This window comes from Cynocephalus volans, chromosome 3 (assembly GCF_027409185.1).
Source record: "Cynocephalus volans isolate mCynVol1 chromosome 3, mCynVol1.pri, whole genome shotgun sequence".
Lineage (NCBI taxonomy): Eukaryota > Metazoa > Chordata > Mammalia > Dermoptera > Cynocephalidae > Cynocephalus > Cynocephalus volans.
Window position 1 is genome coordinate 138114217 of NC_084462.1, and position 23228 is coordinate 138137444.

The window sequence follows — 23228 nt, forward strand, 5'->3', positions numbered from 1 at the left end:
TGTAACAAATTCTTAGATGATTCTGATGCATATGTGGGTTTGAAAACTGATGGCTTTGTGATGTGTCAACTTGGCTAGGCCCAACTACAGTACCCAGAATTCCCTTTCTGTGATATTTCCTTTTGGGGTGAATGAAAAGAGATCTTTTGAAAAAGTGGGAGATGAAAGGGAGGCAGCATACATGTGGTAACATACCCATACTTTCTCCCAGTTATTCAATAAAACATAATATAGGTGCTACTGTGAAGGGATTTTGCACTTGTAGTTAAAGTCCCTAATTAGTTGACTTTAAGTTAATTAAAAGAGAGATTATCCTGGGTGGCCCTGATTTAATCAATTGGAAGGCCTTTAAAAGACAGCTTAGCCAAGCCCTAGCTGGCTTCACTGGTGAATTCTGTCAAACATTTAAAGAAGAATTAATACCAAGTCTTCGTAAATTCTTCCAAAATATAGTAGAGGAGGAAACACTTCCCAAATCATTCTATGAGGCTTGATGCCAAAATCAAAGAAATCACAAGAAAAGAAATTTAAGACTATCTCTTTTGAATATAGATGCAAAAAACCCTCAATAAAATATTAGCAAACTGAATCCAGCCAACATATAAAAAGGATTATACACCATGACCAAGTAGGATTTATCCCAAGAATGCAAGGTTGGTTTAACATCTGAAATTAATTAATATAGTAAACTATCAATAGAATAAAGGACAAAAACCACACGATAATTTCAATAGATGTGGCAAAAATATCTGACAAAATTTAACACTCATTCATGATAAAAGCAATCAACAAACCAGGAATAGAAGAGATTGTTCTCAACCAAATAAAGGGCATCTATGACAAACTGACAGCTAACATCATACTTAGTAGTACAAGATTGAATGCTTTCCCCCTAAAATCAAAAACAAGACAAAGATGTCCACTCTCCCCACTTGTAATCAACATTTTACTGGAGGTTCTATTGAGGGCAATTAGGCAAGAAAATTAAAGGCATCCATATTGGAAAGAAAGGAGTAAAACTATCTCTGTTTGGAGATGACATGACCTTGATTATAGAAAGCCCTAAGAGGTCTACTAAAAACCTATTAGAACTAATTAAAAAGTTTAACAATATTGCAGGATACAAGATCAGTATACGAATTCAATTGAATTTCTATACATTTGCAATAAACAATCTGAAAATGAAATTTAAAAATTCCATTTTTAGTAGCATGGAAAAGAATGAAATACTTAGAAATAAACAAAATAAGGGTAAAACTTATGATACCCACAAAACATTGTGGAGAGAAATTTTAAAACACCTAAATAAATGGAAATATGCCCCTTGTTCATGTATCAGAAAGCTTAATATTGTTATGATAGTAATATTCCCCAAATTCATCTACACATTCAGTGCAGCCCCCATGAAATTTCCAGCTGCTTTCTTTGCAGAAATTGACAAGCTAGTTCTAAAACTTATATGGAAATATAAGGAATCTTAATAGCCAAAACAATCTTGAAAAGGAACAAAGTTGGAGAACTCATGCTTCCTGATTTTAAAACTTACTACAAACTTTGGTAATCAAGATAGTATAATACTAGCATAAGTATAGACATCTACACCAATGGAATAGAATTGAGATTCCAGACATAAACCCTCTTGCATTTATGGTTAAATTATTTTCAGTGAGTGCCAAGATAATGGGAGAAAGAATAGTCTTTGGGGGGGGGGGAGGGAGGAAAGAGGAATGGGTAGAGGGTCACAAAAATCAAATACAATATATATTGAGAAGTTAAAATAAAAAAGCTAAAATAAAAATTCCAGAAGAAAAAAAGAATAGTCTTTCCAACACATGGACCTGAGACAACTACATATCCACGTTCGAAAGAATGAAGTTGACTCCCTTACCTCACACTGTATACAAAATTTATTTCAAAAGGGATCATAGATATAAATGTAAGAGCTAAGTCAATGGAAGAAAACATAGTAAATCTTCTTGATCTAGGATGAGAGAATGGTTTCTTAGGACAAAGCAACAAAAAAAATCTATAAATTGGACTTCATCAAAATTAAAAACTTTTGTGCTTCCAAGGATACCATCGAGACAGTGAAAAGACATCCTACTAATTGGGTGAAAATATTTGCAAATCATATAATTGATAAGGGACTTGTATTCAAAACATATGAAGAACTCTTACAATTCAACAATCAGTCAACCCCATTTACAAAATGGGCAAAGGATTTGAATAAACAGTTTCCAAAGAAGATATGTGAATGGCCAGTAAGCACATGAAAAGATGCTCAACATCATTCGTCATTAGGGAAATGTAAATCAAAACCACAATGAGATACCACTTCACATCCATTAGGATGGCTAATTTTTTTTTTTTTTTTTTTGAATAGCCAATAACAAGTTTTGACACAGATGTGGAGAAACTAGAATCCTCATTCATTTCTGGTGGGAATGTAAAACAGTGTTTCTGCTTTGGAGGAGAGTTTGGCAGTTCTTCAAAATATTAAACATAGAGTTACCATATGACCCATCAATTCCACTCCTAGGTATACTTGTATACCCAAAAGAAATGAAAATATGTATCCACACAAAACCTCTTATGCAAAAGTTCATAGCAACATAGCAACATTATTCATTAGAGCCCAGAAGTGGAAACAACCCAAATATCTATCAAAGATGAATTGATACATTTTTTAATATGGTATATTTACACAATGAAATATTATTTGGCAATAAAAGGGAATATAGTACTGATACATGCTTCAACACAGATGAACCTTGAAAACATGCCAAGTGAAAGAAATTGGACACAAAGGACCATGTATTACATGATTCTATTCATATGAGTTGTCCAGAACAGGCAAATCTGTAGTGACAGAAAGTCGTTGCCCAGGGCTGGGGGTGGGGGTTTTTGAGGGTGTTGGTAGAAAAAGGGAAGTGTATGCTAATGGATGCAAGATTTCTTTCTGGGGTGATAAAAATGTTTTAAAATTGACTGTGGTGATGGTTGTATAACTTTTGTAATATACTATAATCAATTGAATCAAATACTTTAAAATAGGTGAATTATACCGTTATGTGAATTATATCTCAATAAAGCTGTTAATAAAGGAGGTGGGGGAAGGGAGCTTATGTCTTCTCTGAACTCAGAGACTCCAAACAGCAGCCAGGTCTGCAATTGCTCTTCGTTTTCCCTGGACCTTCCTTCCTGACTACCTGTGGACAACGAGCTTTAGTCTATTACCCTGGGGTTCCAGCCTGCTCGTGATCGTCCCTTAGTGACTGCCTGCTCTGTGGACTTCATGCTTGCTTAGCCAGCCCCACAATTGTGTAAGCCAATTCCTCGTAACAAACAAACTTGTTCTGCTTCTCTGGTTGAAATCTGACTGTTACAGAAACAAGTGGCCAGATGGGTTCATCTAAATATTTATCTCAAGAACCAGGGGTAGGTATCTGGTTGAGGATTAAGGGACCCTAGATTCTGACAAACATCAAATCAACACCACTCACTTTTGGAATGTTGTCTAGGCTTTGGTCAGAGGGTACAGCAGTCATTGGGATCGGAACAGCAGCCTCATGAAGGAAGGAGCAAATCGTGCTGATCCTCTCTCCTCCAAGGGGGAGAGCTATCTCTCTTCTTGACCATGGGTTTAATTTTTAAGCTCGATAGATAAAGAAAGCAAGAAGCTGGGGAATATTGGGGGGCTGGGGAACATTTATTCCCCAACTTGATGTTTTCCTCACTATGGAGAATTATCCATCAGTTTAACACTCTTGGTTCTATTCATGCCCTCACTCAGTCTCCCCAACAGCTTAACCGATTGGTGAGTTTGGAGGAGAAAATGGGCATGTGTAGCCTAACACATCCTTTCTCTCTCTGGGAATTGAGCTTTCTTTGGGGAGCCCACACTTTCCTTTGCTCTTCCATTTCATAAATTTTACTTATACCTGACTCCAAGTGAAGAGGGCTGGGTTAGTTCAGAAATGTCTGGACCTGGATGGGCAAGACTATCTTCTAAGTGTGAAGTCCAGTCTTAAGAAGTCCACTTGCCCACAGGTAAATATCAGATTATCTATTTTAGTCTTTATTACTAATAAAGATGATACGTTGCTTCCTTCCAACCCCTAATGTCTTATACTTTATCAATTGATTCAGAATTCCAAGAGGGGTGGTAGTTATCGGCCTTCTCAGAGACCTCAGCATGAGAAAATAAAAGCAGCAATTTACAGAAAAGTCTTAGATATACACAATAGTAATGCCCAGAGTAATGATTAGAATCTTAGATTTTTATAAGATTGGAAGGGATCCTAGAGATTATCTAGCAGCTAAATTTTAACCCACAGAGGTTAAGTAATGTGTCCAAGGCTTCCCAGCCTTCCAGTGACATGTCAGAACTAGATGCCAAGTTTCTTTCCACCCACAGCATTTTCCACAACACCCTGCTGCTTGCTTAATGTGCTGAGATTAAAAGCAAAACAAAACAAACAAGAAAAACCCATTTTTTTCCCTCATTTTATATCTTCCCTAAGGGTCACGATGTTTCATTGCTATAGATGAAGAAATAAATGCACTTTAGGTTAAATAATTTTCCCATGGTAACAGGTTTTATCAGAGGTAACACTGGAAATGAAATATAGTACTCTAATTTTAGTCCAATGTACTCATGAGATCATTTTTTCTGTCAAAATGCCAAACTGAAACCACGGAGTGGGATACCATGGAAGTACAGTTGCTGCAGCAGAGTCTCTGGTTCATATGTTAATTCCACCCATGATTTCTGGTTCCTTTTCTAGCAGTATGTTGTGGTATTAAAATTTCCTCCAAAAGAATAGAAGGAAATAAGTAGAATGGGGTGTCACTGCCTAACTCCAAAGCCTGTGATCTTAATTAACTCTGATATTAACTGCCTCCCCAGATCTGTAAGGTGCAAAGGTAAGTTTTTAGGTAGTAAAATGGAAGTTCAAGCAAATTTCTAGAAGTAGTTGCTTTATGCATTATTCATTAAAATAATAGAATTAAGTACTTGTATATTATAGGTTTCTTTAAGTAACCATCTCTGAAGTTTTATTGCTGGAAATGCAGTAATGTGAAAGATACACATTCGGCCACCATGTGGCTTGGAGATGACAGCATGGAGAATTATTTTACAGATTTTGCTATGTGATAAGGCCATTATCTGATTTGTTATAAAAAATCTACAAATAAATTTGATTTTGATCTTCTACAAAATGTCTTTAATATTATCTGCTTTCCATGTTGAGAATTAAGTCATCCATTCACAAAGTAGTTTTTAAGCACCTTCTGTGTATCAGGCACTGTTTGGGGCGCTAGGAATAGAATGATAAACAGAACAAAGTTCCTGACCTCATTGAGCAGAGGGTATTACAAAATAGTAGATAGAACCCCTTATCTGCTGCTGTTAGAGACAGGCACACGTCCTGCTTAATAGAGTTGTCATATATGTGTGTCTTCAGAAAAGAAGAAAACAATGGTCAAATAAGTTTGGGAAATAATGCAACCATAGTCCCTTTTTAATGCTTCAAAATACACCCCAACTTATTAAATCTGCTAAGATATCAGACAATAAAGAAATCTGTTTAATTCTTGCTTTCCTTATTTGACCATTTAAACTTTATTTTTTTGGTTTAAATCCCCTTACCAGACAGCTGCCAAAAAAAAAATTATAAAGAAAACTTTATTTTTCTTTTTTGGAATAGCACTTCTTAATCTCCTGTGGAATGAGTGTTCCAAGAGGTCATTTTTAGAAAATACTGAGCTGTAAGAACTCTTGGTTGTAGTTTGTGTATACACACACACACACACACACACACACACACACACATGCATATAAACAAAACTATATATATATATATTTATATATATATATATATACACACACACATATATACACACACACTACAACTCTTAGTTTTTGTGATTTTATATAGTTAAGTTTTGGAAGATATAAATGGTCATGTTCCAGCCCGTATTATAATAAAGTGAAAATATAACAATAATCAACTACATTATAATAATAGTCTATCAGATATTGTTTTTCATACCATTCTTTAAGTTGATTTATCTCTGTAAACCACTACAGGTTTTTACAACCTTTTTGGACTGGCCGTTTAGTTCAGTTGGTTAGAATGTGATGTTATAACACCAAGGTCAAGGGTTCAGATCCCCATACTGGCCAGCCACTAAAAACAAAAAACCAAAAAGCAACCCCCCCCATCTTTTTATTGTAAAATAAAACACAGAAACAAAACTAAACAAATGTAGAACTTAACTGTATTGTTATAAGGTAAACACCTGTGTAGGCACCACCTAGGTCAAAAAATAGAAGTTTTCCATCCACCTCAGAAGCCCCTCAGTGTGCCCCATGCCATTCAAAAACAAAACCCAAAAACTTTGTTATGTCCTTTAAGTCTCTTTTAGTCTACAAGTTCTCCGTCTTCTCCCTCTTCTCCCTCTACTCTATTTTCTCACAGTTTATCTGTTGTAGAACTCAGCCTGCTCGACATGTAGAATTCCTAACAGTCTGGATTTTCCTGATTGCACACTCATGATGTAATTCAACCTCTTTCTCTGTCCTCTGTATTTCCTAGAAATTAGCAGCTAGATTCAGAGGTTTCATCAGACTCGGGTTCAGTTCCTTTGTGTTCCTTTTTCAGGAGGCATATATTGGCTGGTTTTCACTCTTTTTTTTTTTTTTTTTTAACGTTAGCATCCAATAATGCTCTGTGTTTAGATTAATTCATTGAGAGCTGCAAGAAGACTATATTCTATTTTTTCCATTTTGTCTTCCTGTATTGCTTTGAATAATTGCATAATGAGGTTGTTCCATTCATGTACTATTTGGTTATCCAATGGTACAGTTTTTACAGGAAAGGCAGGATAAATATTGACTTTTTCTTTTATTTCCCCAGTTTTTGATACAGTGAATTAATTCCCTGTCACCTTTAGAAGATTATCAATGAGGTTTTTTAATTTTTTTAATTTTGGGGGTTTTTTTTGGCAGCTGGCTGGTAACAATGAGGTTTTTTAATGTTAAAACGAATTCACATACCTGACAGTTTGGTCCATTGTAATTCGTATCCTTACGAATGATTCCAACTGTCCCATCTTTGTCCATGGGTACCTCTTCAAACTGGCTCCTTGTACATGACCATAATAGTCTTTGATAGGCTTTCTTGCTATATAAGAAAGATGTTCAAGATGTTCCAGGCTCATCTTGAACATTTTCTCCCCCCAAACCTAGGATTCTGGAATCAGTCATCAAGAAACCTTGGTTTCTTTTAATGGAAAATGATATTTCAAGAGACAGTGACAACATAGTCACCGATTCAAAGCCTATTCAGTGGACAGAGTATAACGCATTATGAGTTCATTCTAGTATTTCCATTTTAAATTCAGAACTACAAGATTTTTAGTTAACCTCTTCTATATTACATCTGTATCTCCTTTCCTCTACATCAAGAACCCTAGTTCTCAAGGTAACAGGGGATGATAGAATTAGAATATTTCATAATTTTTATTTACTTTTTCCCATATAACACCAACAATAGTCTCAGAATAAAAACATAATATTACTACTGACAATTAATATTACTAATACTATCACCATCAATTACTGAAAACAATTAAAAATTTAACTGATGCACATTTTTCCTGTTCTGCCCCTATATTTGAATGGTTGTTTTATCTATGTCAGATCTTATAGCCATTATATTCTAATCTTCCTTTCTTTTAAATTTCATTTTGTCTTCTTCAAGAAACTATGTATTTAATGACCACCCCCACCTGGTTCTTATGTTAATACCTCTCTAGTCATTTTGATTGTCTGAAACTTGCTCTCTAGAGGATTTCTTGGGAAGGGCACACGGGGATAATATGCTCCAAGTTTTCCCAATAACAATTTGTTTGTGCCCTTTATACTTGAATGTCAGTTTTGCATGATATAAACTGTTTGGCTAATATTTTATTTTCCTGGGTTTCTTAAAAACAGACTCTACTCAGTTTTCTTCTGTCATAACATGCTGCGGTTGAAACATCTGATGATAATCTAACTGTCCTTCCTTTATAATTCACATACTCCTTCTGCCTAGATGCCCAAAGGATTTCTTTTCTTTAAAGTCCAGTAATTTTAATAGAATATGTCTTAATATTCTACTAAATATGCTGGTTGTTCTAATTAATATTCTCAGATACTTGTAGGGCTTTTTCAATATGTAATTTCAAGCCTTTTTTATATCAGAAAACTTTTCTTGAATTACAGTATTTAGTATTTGTTTTGTTCCCTCCATTGGTTTGCTTTTTTAGGAAATCTCATAGTCTGCGTGTTGCATCTTCTTTGCCTGTCTTCAATTTTGGCTACTTTTTCTTTCTTCTTTCTTTTTTTTAATATTAATTTATTTTTCAGTTTAAAAAATTTTCTACTTTCATCTTCTATTTCTCTTAAGGTATTATGTATGTGTGCATTTTGCTGTTTTTCCTGCTAGTTTCATATCTATAAAATAACACTATTTTTCTCTTCAAGTTCTCCTTGAGTTCTATCACCTAACTACTGAGTTTTTAAAATTCTGACTTATGTGGATTTTTTTCATGTTTTGTGTTATTTTCTTTAAAATTTTAGCTCATTTTGAAATTATACTATATATAGTTTTGATCTGCCTCTTGAATGTCTTTATGGTGTACTTTCATTTTTTTGGTAGGGATATTAGTCTTCTTTTTTCTTCTTCTTAAAGTAAATTTTATTCTTATCCTAAATTTAGAATTTGATCTCAAAACTTTTCTATTGCTTGCTCTTAAGTAAAATTAGTTTTCCTGAACTTTTAGAAGAAGAGTTGGTTCAGATAGCTTTTCTAATATCACTGAGTTACTTCTTTGCTTTTGTGTAAAGTTTAAACTATATAACAGTTGGGCCCACCCCGTGGCTCACTCGGGAGAGTGCGGTGCTGGAAGCACCGAGGCTGCGGGTTCAGATCCTATATAGGGATGGCTGGTGCGCTCACTGGCTGAGCGCGGTGTGGGCAACACCAAGCCAAGGGTTACGATCCCCTTACCGGTCACAAAAAAAAATAAAAATAAAAAGTAAATAGTTTGCAGCTCAGTAAGTGTCAAGGTGTCATAATAGAATATGAATAAACTGATTTAAAAAAATAAAAATAAAATAAAATATATAACTGTTTGCTTTTGTTTCCTGGCTCTGTTCTCTTCACTCACATTTTGTCTGAATCTTCTGTTTACTTTATCCGTGTTGACCCTACCCTGACCAATTTTGATCCCACACCCAGCAGTTTCTCTCAGAGCTGTGTCCTGGAAGTAAGATTTGGCCAGTCAGTATTGGGAATTCATAAGGGCTAGGGTATTCCCCCCCTTTAACTCTTACTGGGTCCCCTTGCACTCATCTGCTATTGAAATGGACAAAACCCTCCCCAGTTTCAGTTGCCACTCACAGATTGACCTACTGTGCTTTCCAGTGAAGACCTGTTGCTCTTTGGCACTCTCCTGTTTTCAGGGCCATCAAATGTCTTATTGATTCCCATTCCTTTCTCTGACACAGACTCCAACATTACACAGGTCTTGTGGCTGTTGATTATCTCTAACCGGCTTATATGTTGTGGTTTGTAAGGATGCCTTGCCATCGTGTTTTGTTGTAAACGTTATCCATGAATTTGAATTTTGTTTTCTAGTTTCTCTGTTTATATGTAGAAATTTGAGGCTATCAAAAAACCATGCTGTCACTGTCATCTTTCTAGAAGCGCTAAAACTTTCAATTAACTGAAATGTAATATATTTTATAGTATGCATTATGCTTTTAAAAAGTAACTCTTTTGAAGTAATTTCAACCTTACAGAAAATTGCAAGAATAATGCAAAGGACTTTTTTTTATTCTTTATCCAGATTCTCTTATCAATTGTTAAAATTTTACCATATTTCTCATGTTCTCTCTCTATATTTATATATATCAAATATATGTTAACATATTATGTATATATTATATGCACATTATATATATATTATATGCATTTTACATATAAAAAACCATTAAAACTATTAATGTCAAGAAATTAAAATTGATACAATACTACCATCCAATTCACAGACTTCATTCACATTTAACCGATTGCCCCAATAATGTGCTTCACAATCACCATTTCCTTTCTGATCTGGGAACCGATAGAAGATCGTATATTATATTTAATTGCCATGTCTCTTTAATCTACCTCAACTTGGAGATTTCTCAGTTTTTCCATGTCTTTCATAATGTTGATAGTTTTAAAGAGAATAGGCCAAGTACTAGGATTTCCTTTTGAGTTTGCCTTATGTTCCTCATGATTACATTCAGGTGGTTCATTTTTTTTTTTTTTGGAGGAGTACCACAGAAGTGATACTATGTTCTCAATGCATCATCAGGAGGCAATGATGTTAATTTGTCCTATTTCTATCAGTGGTGGATTTCATCATTTGGTTAAGATGGTGTCTTGTCAATTTTTTTCACTGTAAAATTAATAAATATTTGTACTTATTAATTTAAAGGTTGTTAATAAGTATTTTGTGGAGAACTACTTTAATATTATGTAAATATTCTGTTCCTCATCACATTTTCTCCCACTAGCTTCAGCATCCATTGTCAGTTCTTGCCTGAATCAATTATTACAATAATGGTTGACAAATGTTATTCTAATTCCATCATTCTTTCTACATTTATTTGTTGGCATTCTATTGTAAGGTAAGGCTTTCCCTTCTCCCTCATTTATTTATTTATCCACAATATTTATATCAGGATGAACTCATGGATTCCTATTCTATTCAGTGGGTGATAATCTGTTGCTATCATTATTTATACTGATGTTCACATTGTCCCAGATTTAGCTAATGGGAGCCTTTCAAACTGGCTATTGTCCTTCTAACATGACCTCATCATTCTTTCAGTACTTTTTTACTTTCACGCTCAACAAGATGTTCCAGGAACATTTTGTACTTTCCCTGTCCTAGCCCTAAAATCTACCATTTCTTCAAGGATTTCTGGATCCTTTTAGAGGAGAATTGTATTCAGAAGCCCTCACTTGGGTGCTGTGTGCTTTTTGCTACTAGGAGATCACTGCTTCCAGGTTTGGTCTTCCCTTTCTGTATTGTTAATTCCCTTCTCTGATAGTGAGAAATTTGGCTCCCATTTTCTCTATACACTACTTAACTGATCTCCCTGTATGAGTATATAAACAGCCTCTTATAGCTGCCTTGCAGACCAAGACATCACCCCGCGTTGAGGCCATTGTATAACAGAAACAAGGCCTTCCGCAGTCAGCCAGACCCATTGCTCTTCCCACTGTCATTAGTAAAATGCATTTTACGAAGTAAATGAGACATTTTCTTTTTAACTAATTCCTATTCTTCATGCAAAAGAGAATATATGTGAAATTTGGGACTCCATTTATATAATTTATTAGAATTTTGAGAAATTAATTTTACTGTAGAAATTAATGCTATAAATAATATAACTAGAATTTTTTAATCTGAAATTTTTGGCTTTGTGTTTATGAGTTTGTTGTAACACAGTGAGAATATTTGCTCAATTATTTTCTGGATACATGATTTGACAAATGAGACCTGACCAATAAGAAAAAAAGTAGTGAGCATTTTTCAGTTCAGTTAACCACAAATATCAATTGTGTTAAACAAATGATCTTAAAAAGGTAATGAAAGTCTCACATCTCTCTTTTAACTCAATAAATGTGTTTCTAAAATATTTACCACATTATTATAAGCTTTGTTATTATTAATAATAATAACTTTTGTCTGTACAAGCATCATTGCTTACAAAGCACTTAACAAGTGTTATCTTAGTTAATCTTTTCCCAGCTCTGTGGAGTAGATGACACTCTTTCCATTTTAAAGATAGATCACAGGCTTATTGAGGTTATGCAAATTGTTAAAGAGTGCCCAACTATTAGGTGGCAGAAATGGGATGTAAACACAGTTCTTTTAACTCATAATTTATTGCTCCCTTTTCATTATTTTATTTCTCTGAATTGAGATTTTTCTCTCATCATACTGCTGTCCTGTTTGCCCTATTGTAAATGGATAACTACTTTCCCAAGTAATATACCAATTATGTCACTTAGCTTGAGATCATTCAGTCAACTCTAACAGATCTTATTTCTTCAGAGTAGCAAAAAGTGCCAGTTGTCTCCCAATATTTATTTCCCCCTCATTCCATAGTAATAGAATATTTACCCAGGAAAATGGCCACCCCAGAATAAAGTTTATTTCATAGCTTACTTGTCAGGTGGATGTGGCCATGAGAAGATGTGTGACAGCTACTAGGAACCTTCCTTTGAATGTGCCCCTGTGCTCCTACTTCTTCGTCACTTCCTCCATGCTGTCGCTTGGAGCAGAGATCCTCCCTTGGATGATGAGAATTAGGGCTGCTCCCTAGGAATGTCGGCAGGGTGGTGAGCGAAAAGGAGACTCCTAGGCCCCAATGACTTTATGGAGCAGAGCTACCATGCCAATCTTTGTACTGCAAAATTCCAAGACTTCTGGGAGAGAGAACTTCTACTTTGTTTAAGCCCCTGATATTTTGACTTGCCCAATCACATCCTAATGTATGTTTTCAGTATCCCTCTGTGAATTCTACTTATCTTTCCAACATTCATTTAAGCCTTTTCCCATTATGTACCAGTCTGGCAGTTGAATGAGATGGACCACACACCCACATCTAGAAGCCAGCCCTGATTGATTTAGGGCCACTCAGGTTAATTTCAATGTATGGGGGTAGTGATTGGTTCAGTGATGAGTGCTTAAACCAATCAGCTTACGTATGGCCTTCCCCTGACACAAATAATGCCAAGTTTGGGAGAGGCATCCTCTCCCCAGGGAAGGATGTAGTCCCAGATATAAACACGGGAACATGTAGCTTTAGAGAAACCAGGCTGAAGGTATAGCTGGCTGCTGGAGGAAGGAAGAAACAAGAGAATTGTGGATGTTTTTTTCTCAGATTGAACCAACCCTAAAACCTGCCCAGCTGGTGGTCTTTTGAGGAAAGAGAGCCAACAAACATCCTGTTATATTGTTTAAGCTAATTTGAATTGGGTTTTCTGTCATTTACATCCAAAGACATCTTAACTGATACAACTTCCAATGGCTTCAGGATTTTATCAATGTCCAATATTGTAGATTGACATTTCCAGGTGAGTTTTTTTGAAAGGTGCTCCCAACTTAACACAACTTTTTCACACTGCTCTGTTGGTTTATTTTCTAATTTTATTTTCAAAGCCTTGAAGGATGATTTTGGAAAGGCTGAATCGATGTGTTAGAATTCAAATGTGGAGCTCACCCTTTCTGGAAATTCCTTGGTTTTCAAATGCTATCTCATTTCTCTGCTCTTTTTCTTTGCCCATTTCTCAGATTGTTTCTGTACTGATGCCTTCACAGCTCTGTTTGCTCTTCTAGCTCCAAAAAGGTAAGCATGTCCTAAGGCTTAGTTTGTTATTGTTGTTTTGTTTTATTTTTAAAATGTATTTCTTTAATTGGCAAATAAGAATTGTATATGTTTACGGTGTACAACATGATGTTTAGAAATATGTATGCATTATGGAATGGCTAAATTGAGCTAATTAACATATGCATTACCTCACTTTTTTTTATGATGAGAACACTGAAAATCTACTTTCAGCAATTTTCTTTCTTTTTTTGTTTACAAAATGATTTATTTTATTTTATTTTAATTGACACAGTGTAATTATACATGCTTATGAAGTACAATCTGACGTTTTGTCAGTAATTTTCAAGTAAACAATACATTGTTAATTAACTATAGTCATAGTATTGTACAATAGATCTCTTGAACTTATTCCTCCTGTCTAACCGAAATTTTGTATCTTTCAACCAACATGTCCCCAACCGTCTCCATCCCCACTCCTACCCCTCCAGCCTCTGATAACTACCATTCTACTCTCTGCTTCTGTGAGTTTGACTCTTTTAGCCTCCACGTGTGAGAACATGCAGCATTTGTCTTTTTGTGCCTGGCTTAGTTCACTTAATATAATGTCCTCCAGGTTCATCCATGCTCTCACAAATGACAACACTTAGTTCCTGATCCCTTGATTTAAGTGAAGTCTTTCTCAGCGGTACTGCCCACTCTTCTAACTTTCTTAACTTCAAATAATCACCTTTTCAACCCACTGTTTGTGTTTCAAGCCTCCATTTCCACCTCTGCTAGGAGGCACCGTAGCCAACTAAATGCAATATACTTAAAACTGAACTAATCTTTCATCCAAAACTACTTCTCTCTAAGAAGTCATTCTCTCAGTCTCTCAATTTCAAAACTTTGAAGTCATCCTTATCTTTTTTTTTTTGATGGTTGGCCTGTATGGGGATCTGAACTCTTGACCTTGGTGTTTTAACATTGCGCTCTATCTATCATCCTTATCTTCTACTTTCCCTTTTTTACCATGTTTAGCCCATAACCAAAGTGTAGTTTCTTCCTTTATAATGTTACCAAGGACCACTACCCTGACATGGCCCTTTACAATCTCACATCTGGATAATTGTTTTCCCTCCCCTTTCCTCCCCTTCCCTATTTATTGATTTATTTATTTTTTGGCAGATGGCCTGTATGGGGATCCGATTTCCTTCCCTTTTTGTAACTTTATTTGACAATCAGTGGTTAGTTCTCATCCACAATGACTGTAGACTTTGAAAGTGGTAACAGACATATAGGTATCTAAAGTATAGAGCTTGTTTGGTGAATCTTCATCCTCATCACGTTTTCTGGACAACCACACAGGGATACATATGGGACATTCCTTATTCCTTTGGCCCAGACAGCTTTGGTGATCCTGATATCAATGTGCACATTTGGAATTTCCGTCTCTTTCGTGGCAAATTTCCACATCTCTTTGAGCACCCGAGGGGCACGCTTCTTGAGCCCACTCCGTGGGTGCGCTCGTGAATGTTGATGGTGTATTCTTAGGTCACCAGCTCGTTGATGGCTGAACGGCCCTTCTTCTCACCACCCTCCTTTTCGGGAGCCATTCTGCTATGCATGAGTGGGAAAGGAAGAGCTGGAGGGATCGTGGGAGAGAGAAAGCCTGATTTCTTTTCCAGCTTGTCATTTTCTCTACCTTTCCAACCCATTTAATATGTGAATTCTGGCATTCTGCCTTGCTAAGAACTTTTAAGACTCCTGAAAACGCTTACCTTGGCATTTAAGGCCTCCCAAGTCAGTTCCTGATTCAGATCTCCAAGCCGATCTCCCTCTACTTGCTTACATCAACCAAAGTGGTGTGCTCATTTCTTCCCAAATGTCACGTTACTATCGTCTTTGCTCATATCCTTCCCCATTTTCTGAAACATACTCTTTCTTCTTATACATTGTTTAATCTTATGTCTTCTTCAAAACTAAGCTTAAGTCCTGCTTCCTCAAAGAAGTAGTTTCTAAGGTGGTGGGATGGGGGTCACCTTTCCACCTTCTACCTTTCCTTTCTCAGAGTCAGATACATATCGGGCCAACATTACAGAAAACACCCAGACTTTTAACAAATGTTCCAGCAAGTGCAGGAAACATCTACAGGATGTTTAACCTTACCTGTGAATGATCTGATAATTTTACAGATCCCACACCTAGGGCAGGCCACTAAAGGCCTCTTTTTTCTCTTTTTATCTTGAACCTCCAGGATCGGAAATCCCAAACCCATTTGGAGGAACCAGACTAAGTCAAAAGACTGACAATTGGCAGAAGAAGCAGTGGGTCTCTGGAGTCAGGAGAAAGGGAAACTTAAAAGTGAGAGACACTCTAACTATAGGGGAGGAGGCCTCTCTGCTAAGGGGTTGGGGGAGGGAGAGGTTGAGACCTGGCCCCACTGAGAGAATTTGGGGGAGTAGAAACTGATGGAAGAAACAGTGGAGTCACTCCTGTAACTTCACTGCTACAAGTAAAAGGCTGTTTTGTACGTTATTTCGGACTGTGTGAACTTGACCTACTTGGTCAGGTCAAGTACTAAGACTACTTGGGGACAAGTGTGGAACTATCCCTTTCTTTCTAAAATATGAATATAATGTATCCGTCGGGGTGCTGGCTAGAAATAGATGACACACTTATGGGTTTCACTGAAGAATTTTAAAAAGGGACTATTTTTGAAGTATGTGTGTGAGGTTAAGGGGCCCAGCAAAGTCTGGTGACATACCCAGGAATTAACTACAGCTGAAAGCTATTGACACTGTAGGCCTGAAGAGACAAGGGAAGGGAGCAGTGTCACCAGAAACTCAGGCAGCTGGCGCCATGGAAGAGAGACTACCTGGCAGTAGCTCTGGCCATAGAGTAACACAGCCCCTGCCAAAACCATGCAGGGTGGTGGGGAATAAATTCCCATCTCTATCCCCCATCCCATACTAGGAGCAGTGCTTCTTTTTGGCCATTCCCAGTGGGAATCCACAGGATAAGGAAGCACAGGGCAGGTAGTCCTTGGAGATCAACCTTCTAAGCCACACAAGAGGGCAGAGGAAGAACAGATGATGGACATGGGGTGAGAGGAAAAACCCAGAATGTGTAGCACACAGGTGTTATAGCAGTGATTTTTCTCTACTCTGAGTCCCATAGCACTTATTGCAAACCCTCATTTCCATTTTCAACAAACATCTCCTGAGTGCTTTCCATAAGTACTGCATGCTTTGGGATGATACCCAAATTAATCAGACATAGGTTCCCTTAGAAACTCAAATTTAATTCACTGTCAACAGGGTTGAGCTTGGCCCTTGACTTTGGTGTTATAACACTGTGCTCTACCCAACTGAGCTGACTGGTCAGCCCCCTTAGTGTTTTAAATGTAAAATTAGTGAAGTAATTTGAAACCCTTTGTAGAGCCCTCCAGAACCCTCCCTGCCCCACTCGCATTCAAAAGCAGGCAAAAACCAAGGAGGGAGCTTAGAATAGGGAGTTTTCTGTGATCTTTGTGGCCAGGATAAAGCCTTCAGGGCCTCAGAATAAAATATTTACTCAAAAGACAGAGAGCCATTGGCCAGTGTTTTACTGGCTCCCCTCCCCCACCTCCACTGAGGTCTGTGCCTGTTGCCAGCCACTGGTTTGGTAGTGGGTGAAATGCTCGCTGGTGTCCTCTGCAGTCTGATATGGCCCACAGAGTCCTGGCAACCTGTGGGGTTCAGAGCAGTGGCGATGATGCAGAGGGTTGCATCTGTCATGGGGACACTGTGCCAGGTAGTGGCAAGATGGCCAGGGGACCTCAGACCAGGCCCAGGTTCTCATGGATTGCTGTGGGAAATGGTGGTACTTGCAGTCATATTTTTAATTATTAAAAGCCTACTTTATGCATATAGAGACAAAGAACTGGTCAGTGGGATTTTTGCCTTTTTGTAGAAAGACATCAAAGTTTTGACAAGCTAAAACACACTTTAAAATATTTAGAAAAGGCTACATACCATATGATTCCAACTATATGACATTCTGGAAAATACAAGACTATGGAAACAGTAAAAAGATTGGTGGTTGCCAGGGATTTTAGAGAGGAAGGGATAAATAGGCAGAGCACAGAGGATTGTTAGGGCAGTGAAGCTATTCTTTATGATACTACAATGATGGATACATGTCACTATACATTTGTCAAAACCCAGAGAATATACAACACCAAGAGTGAGCCCTAACTTAAACTATAGACTTTAGGTGATAACGATGTGTCAATGTAGGTTCATCAATTGTAACAAATGTACCACTGTGGTGTAGGAGGTTGATAGTGGAGGAGATTGTATATGTGTGGGAACGGGGGATATATGGGAAGTCTCTGTACTTTCTCTTTAATTTTGCTGGGAACCTAAAAACTCCTCTAAAAAATAAAGTTTATTAATTTAAAAAAACTGAAATTTAGAGAAAAGTTGTAAGTACAAGAAAGAAAACTTTTTTTAAATCTTAAAACATTTGGGAGTAAGGTGCCAACCTGATGCTCCATCACCCCCAAATACTTTAGAGGGTGTATGTAGGACATTGTCCTATATAATAATCACAATATAACCATCAAAATCAGGAAATTAACATTGGTAAGTAATACTGTATAATCCTGAGACCCCATTAAATTTCATCAGTAATATACTTTATAGCAAAAAAGGATGCATCTCAGGAAGAAAGAAAAAAAGAATTTAGAGGCCTTGAATCAGTTTTAATGGAAGCCATTTGAGGACAAATGACCAAAAAAGCTAAAAACCGGAGCTAGAAATTTCCAAATCTTAGGCTTAAAAAGTTTGAGAAAAGGACTGCTAAAAGAGAAATCTGAACATTGAAAACAAATTGAGCTGAAGACTGATATTATAAGAAATATTCAGTCTTTAGAAGATGCATAAAAATATAAAATTTCAAGTAGCTGTAACCAAAACAGCCTTCAAAATACGTGACAAGCATGAAAATGACTTCAGAAGCACTAAAAGATGCTTTGGATGAAAATTCTGGTTTTCAGGAAAGCATAAAACTGCTCACAAGAAGCTGAAGAAGGGAAGGGAAGAATGAGCAAACTTATCTAACAGAAAAAATAGTAACTCCATGGTGCCCATGGAGCAAGTTCTAAATGATAAACAAAGTCAGAGCAAGCCTCTGGGTGATTGTATGCTGAAAATGAAGTTGGGCTGCTGTTCTTGGAGAAGAAAACACAGACAGTGGGAACTTGGAATTGGGTATAGCACAGATGAACCAAAAGGAGTTTGGAGAAATACTTATTTAAGTATTTTAACTTTTTGGAGAGTTACTTATTTAAAACCTCTTGAAGAAAAAAGAAACCAAATGTACACTAAATTAACGGAAGAAGGTAAATTAGTTGATGCACTTAAAGATCACATTAAAAGTCTCCAAATGAGTAAGAATTAATGCAGTTAGAAAAAAACCCAGGAAGGGAGAGGCCAAAGCTCTGGCAGAAACTTCAAGTTCTTTCAGAATTGCATCAAGAAAAAGAATTAAATTTTCACCAAAAAAAAACTTTCAGAAAATTTACCCTGTAAATATAGAGGAGAGTCTTTCCAAAGAAGATGTAACGATCAGTCATGCGTGTGAAGAGGTGAACACCTATAAAACAGAAGCTAAAATTCTTTCAGAAAAATTCAAAAGAACTGCTGGCTATTATCAAAGCTAGTTTATTCCCCATCAATAAAAAGGCTCATGATAATGAGTTGAGAGCTCTGTTGGCTGAGAGAAATCTTGATAATTTAAGAAGAGAAAATGCATGTGTTTAGACATTTGGAAGAGGATCCTTACTATCCTGACATTCCAAATGGGATTTGTCAGAGGCCCAAGAGGATCACTAGAGAATCCCCTGGATGACCAGATCCTCAAGAAAGAAGAAACATCCAATTGTAATGTCATGGAGATTCAAAGTCCAGTGTCCTGCATGGATCATATGCCACCCCCATAGGGTCAGGATCCCAGAAAAAGGATCCCTCCATCAGGCCAACTCCATCTTGACATAGATCCTCTATAAGAGCAAGAGACCTTGTCCTAGTGCACCTCACTCTGACAGACACCCAGGATCTTCTTTTGATTCAACTTTTCACCTGAACTGGGAAACACTGGTTCAGGTAGTTCTTCTCTCATCCTCCCGTCAGGGGTCAGATGTTACAGAGGGGACAGAAAAGCCCAAGGAAACAATATATTTCTTTCTTTCTTTTTTTTTTTTTTTTTAATTTAAAAGATGACTGGTAAGGGGATCTTAACCCTTGACTTGGTGTTGTCAGCACCACGCTTTCCCAGGTGAGCTAACCGGCCACCCCTATATAGGGATCCAAACTCGTGGCCTTGGTGTTATCAGCATCACAGTCTCCCAAGCGAGCCACGGGCCGGCCCTTATTTCTTTCTAACCCCTTACTGTAACTTCATGAAAAGCTCCTAACTGTGGAGTGCTGGGGCTAATGGGAGCCAATCATGCACACCCCTTCCCAACTTCACATTTAGTGCCTCCACACTATCAGCTCAAAATTGGCCGTGATAGGAGTTATTTACACCATGAAATAAGCAAACGCTGTGTAAATCAGAGCTTCCTCACAGAGCTGACCCCCACCCCCAAGTGTCATTTACCAGCACACTCTGTCCTATGACAGTAATTCTTCATTGTTCATCAGAATCCCAGATGCCTCGGCTCCTCCTTCCAGAGATTCTATTTCAATTGGTCTGTGGTGGTGCCCATGCATCCCACTTTTCAAAAGCTCCCTAGGTGATTCTAAAGTGCAGCCAAGGCTGAGAACCGCTGCCTGTGATATTTTCAATCAGCCTTTGATCTCTTTGTTGTGGAAGAGACCTTTAGATGTTTCCTTAACATTTCTTTAAGGAAACACAAATCTACCTTATTGAGTTCCAAGTTCTCATCTACTGGGACCTCTCTGCCCTGAGGCAAGTAAAGAACAGCTTGCGAAAAGACTGTAGAATGCCTTGCAGGGAGCCCAGGCTTTTCTCAGCTGGAAATCTCTCCTGAGTGTACTTTGGTGTTCCTAGCTCTCCTTCCCATGAGGTATCTAATATTATCACAGAATGATCTCTTTCTATTTGATGCTGGTTTTGATCTAGGTCTCTGGCACTAACTCATTTTAAATAGGTGGTGCCTTTTCTTTTTTTCATAAGTTTGTAAACCTTTTATGCAAAAATAAAAGGTTTTAATGATTATTCATTTTTTAATTTAGAGCTTGTTGAGGCTTCACTAGCCCTAACAATATGTTTGAAATTTATCTTGCATAAAGCACAGGGGTCAAGAATATGGGCACTTGGTAAGGTGGCCACAGACAATGCCTTTGCCGTATCTCCATACAGACACAGGATGGAATCATGTGAGTTTCTCCTTATGTATTTCTTGGCTCCCTGGGTACTCCATTGTGGTTGGTCATTGAGTGGTACTGCTTTGTAATAGGTCAGCCATTATTTCTGTGCTTTATTTGTGTGCAACTCTGGAGCCTATGGACTCAGCTAGAAAGAAAGCTGATGGGATTTAGGGGTGAGAAGAGAACTTTGATATTCTGTCTCATTGCCAGTTCCATGGATGCTCTTCACAGCATTATGGAAGCATTTGCCCCTAGAGTTTGAATTCCAGGTGGCTTATAAATGCCTGGGATTTGTTATTGTTTTTTCAGTGGAAAAATAGAGTCATAATTCCGGAGTAAGTAGAGACTTACTTAGCTTCACTAAGTAGAGACTTAGCTTCACTTCCTACACTTAACAAAAAATGATCAGCTTTAAACAGTAAGACTTCTACATGTTTAGCTAACAGTGTGTATGTTTCACACATTCTTTGAGAGGAAAAAATAAGAATGTACGTAAGGTGTTTTGCTTCATGTCAATATTACCTCCAGGTAATAAATAAACTGGTTTTCTTTTCACGGGTATTCTTCACATCACAATGTTTCCTAAATTTTTCAAGTGAAAATATTGCATTCACTTGTTACATGTGTGAAATATATCTAAGGTGCAAAAAATTTCAGAGTAATTTTACAAATATTCATTCACTCACCACTTAGATTTTTTTAAATGTTAACCGTTAACTAGCCATATTTGGTTCAGATATTTTCTTTCTTAAATAAGATGTTACAGATATAGCTGAAGCCCTCCTTTGTATCCCATTCCAATTCTTTCCCCTTCCTTTCTTCCCAGAGCTATCTATTATTCTGAAATTGTTTTGGACTTTTCTCACCCATGCCTTTATACTTTTATTGCTGTTGTGGCTCTCTGTAAGCAATGTTGTGTGTTTGTGTGTTTAAGATTTGTATAAATGGTGACAGTCAGTGTATATTGTTCTGCAATTTGCTTTTCTCACTTGAAACAAATGTTTTCTGAGAATTATCCATGTTGGTACACACAGATCTAGATCATTCATTTTAACTGCTGTTTCTTATTCATATGAACATTACCCTCACATGGTCATCTATCCTTTATTTGTTCAGATCTCCATTTATTTGGACTGGACCACTTCCACCTCTTGGTAGCCATGGCTTTGATAATGTTTTATCTCCAGGATTGTACTGGTAAAGCCATGTTTCATCCCCTGTTACAGTTCTTTGAAGAAATGCTTCAGGGTCTTGATCCCACTTGTCTGAAATTTCTATTGAAAGCTCTGCTCTTGTCTGCAGCTGATCTGGGCACAACAGTTTAGGCGCCTGTTGAGTGGAATGTTTGTTCAACTATGACTTTTCAGCCAGAATTACATAAGCTTAACCAATTGCGATGTCTGTGGTGTTGGCTATTATTTCCGCTATTAATTGTTGGTCTTCTTCAGCTAGGGCACGAACAAGATGAATTTTTTCCTTGTAAATTGATGTGGATGGTCTGCCACTGTGGACTTTATCTTCGACATTGTCTCGTCCCTTCTTAAAACCAGTTATCCGTTTATAAACTGCTCAACTTTGGGGCATTACTCCCATAAACTTTTTGTAAAGCCTTAATAATTTTACCATTCTTCCACCTAAGTGTCACCATAAATTTGATGTTTGTTCTTACTTCAATTTGAGCTGAATTTATGTTTCTCTGATGGGGGTCTTTTCAAATGATGTTTTATCCTTCTTAGTACCTCAAACTAGATCCTGTTCAGACATGTTATAACAAGTTAGTATGAGTTTATTCTGGTGCAAGAAATTTTTACAATCCATGCAGAGTTTTTGTAAATACACATTTTCCATGAACTTTTTGAAGACAGCTCTTATTAATCACACATTGGATTATTCAGAAGATGGAGCTCTAGAAATTTGCTAGTACTGGAAATGTAAAAAAATAATGCATGCAGTCATGCAAAAGTAGCCCCTGAGAAGCAGGGAATGAAGAACAGGGCTGAGAAAGAGAGGATTCAAATGTATACTTGAACACAAAAGATGGAAGTGATATATGTACAATCCAACAGGAGTCTTTTTCTTGGCTAGTAATGACTATAAAAGTCAAGCCTATTGGTAAGTCAAAAATTGTGGGAGATATAGTAGGGATGGGCAGAAGAGATAAGGAAACATACAGAAAGCTGGAGAAGTACAGCAATAGTAAAAGTAACAGATGGCAGAAGCCACAGGAGCAGTGGGGCATTAAGGAGCATATAATCTGAGTGTGAAAATGTCAGCTCCAAGATAAGAAAACCAGAGTAGCTTTGCACAAGGGGGTGCAATCAGATGCTCACACCCTCAGTAATTTTACAAGGTCAACATTATGCTACTTTGAAGGCAGACTTTGGCTTTGTTGACGGGGTATCCAGAGAAAGGACAAAATAGGCTAAATT

The 23228-nt window shown here is 37.2% G+C and overlaps 1 pseudogene; it reads right to left on the reverse strand.

The window, feature by feature from the left end:
- Positions 1–14675: 14675 nt before the first annotated feature.
- On the reverse strand, positions 14676–15036 carry LOC134372759 (large ribosomal subunit protein eL31-like; annotated as a pseudogene).
- Between the last annotated feature and the right edge of the window lie 8192 nt (positions 15037–23228).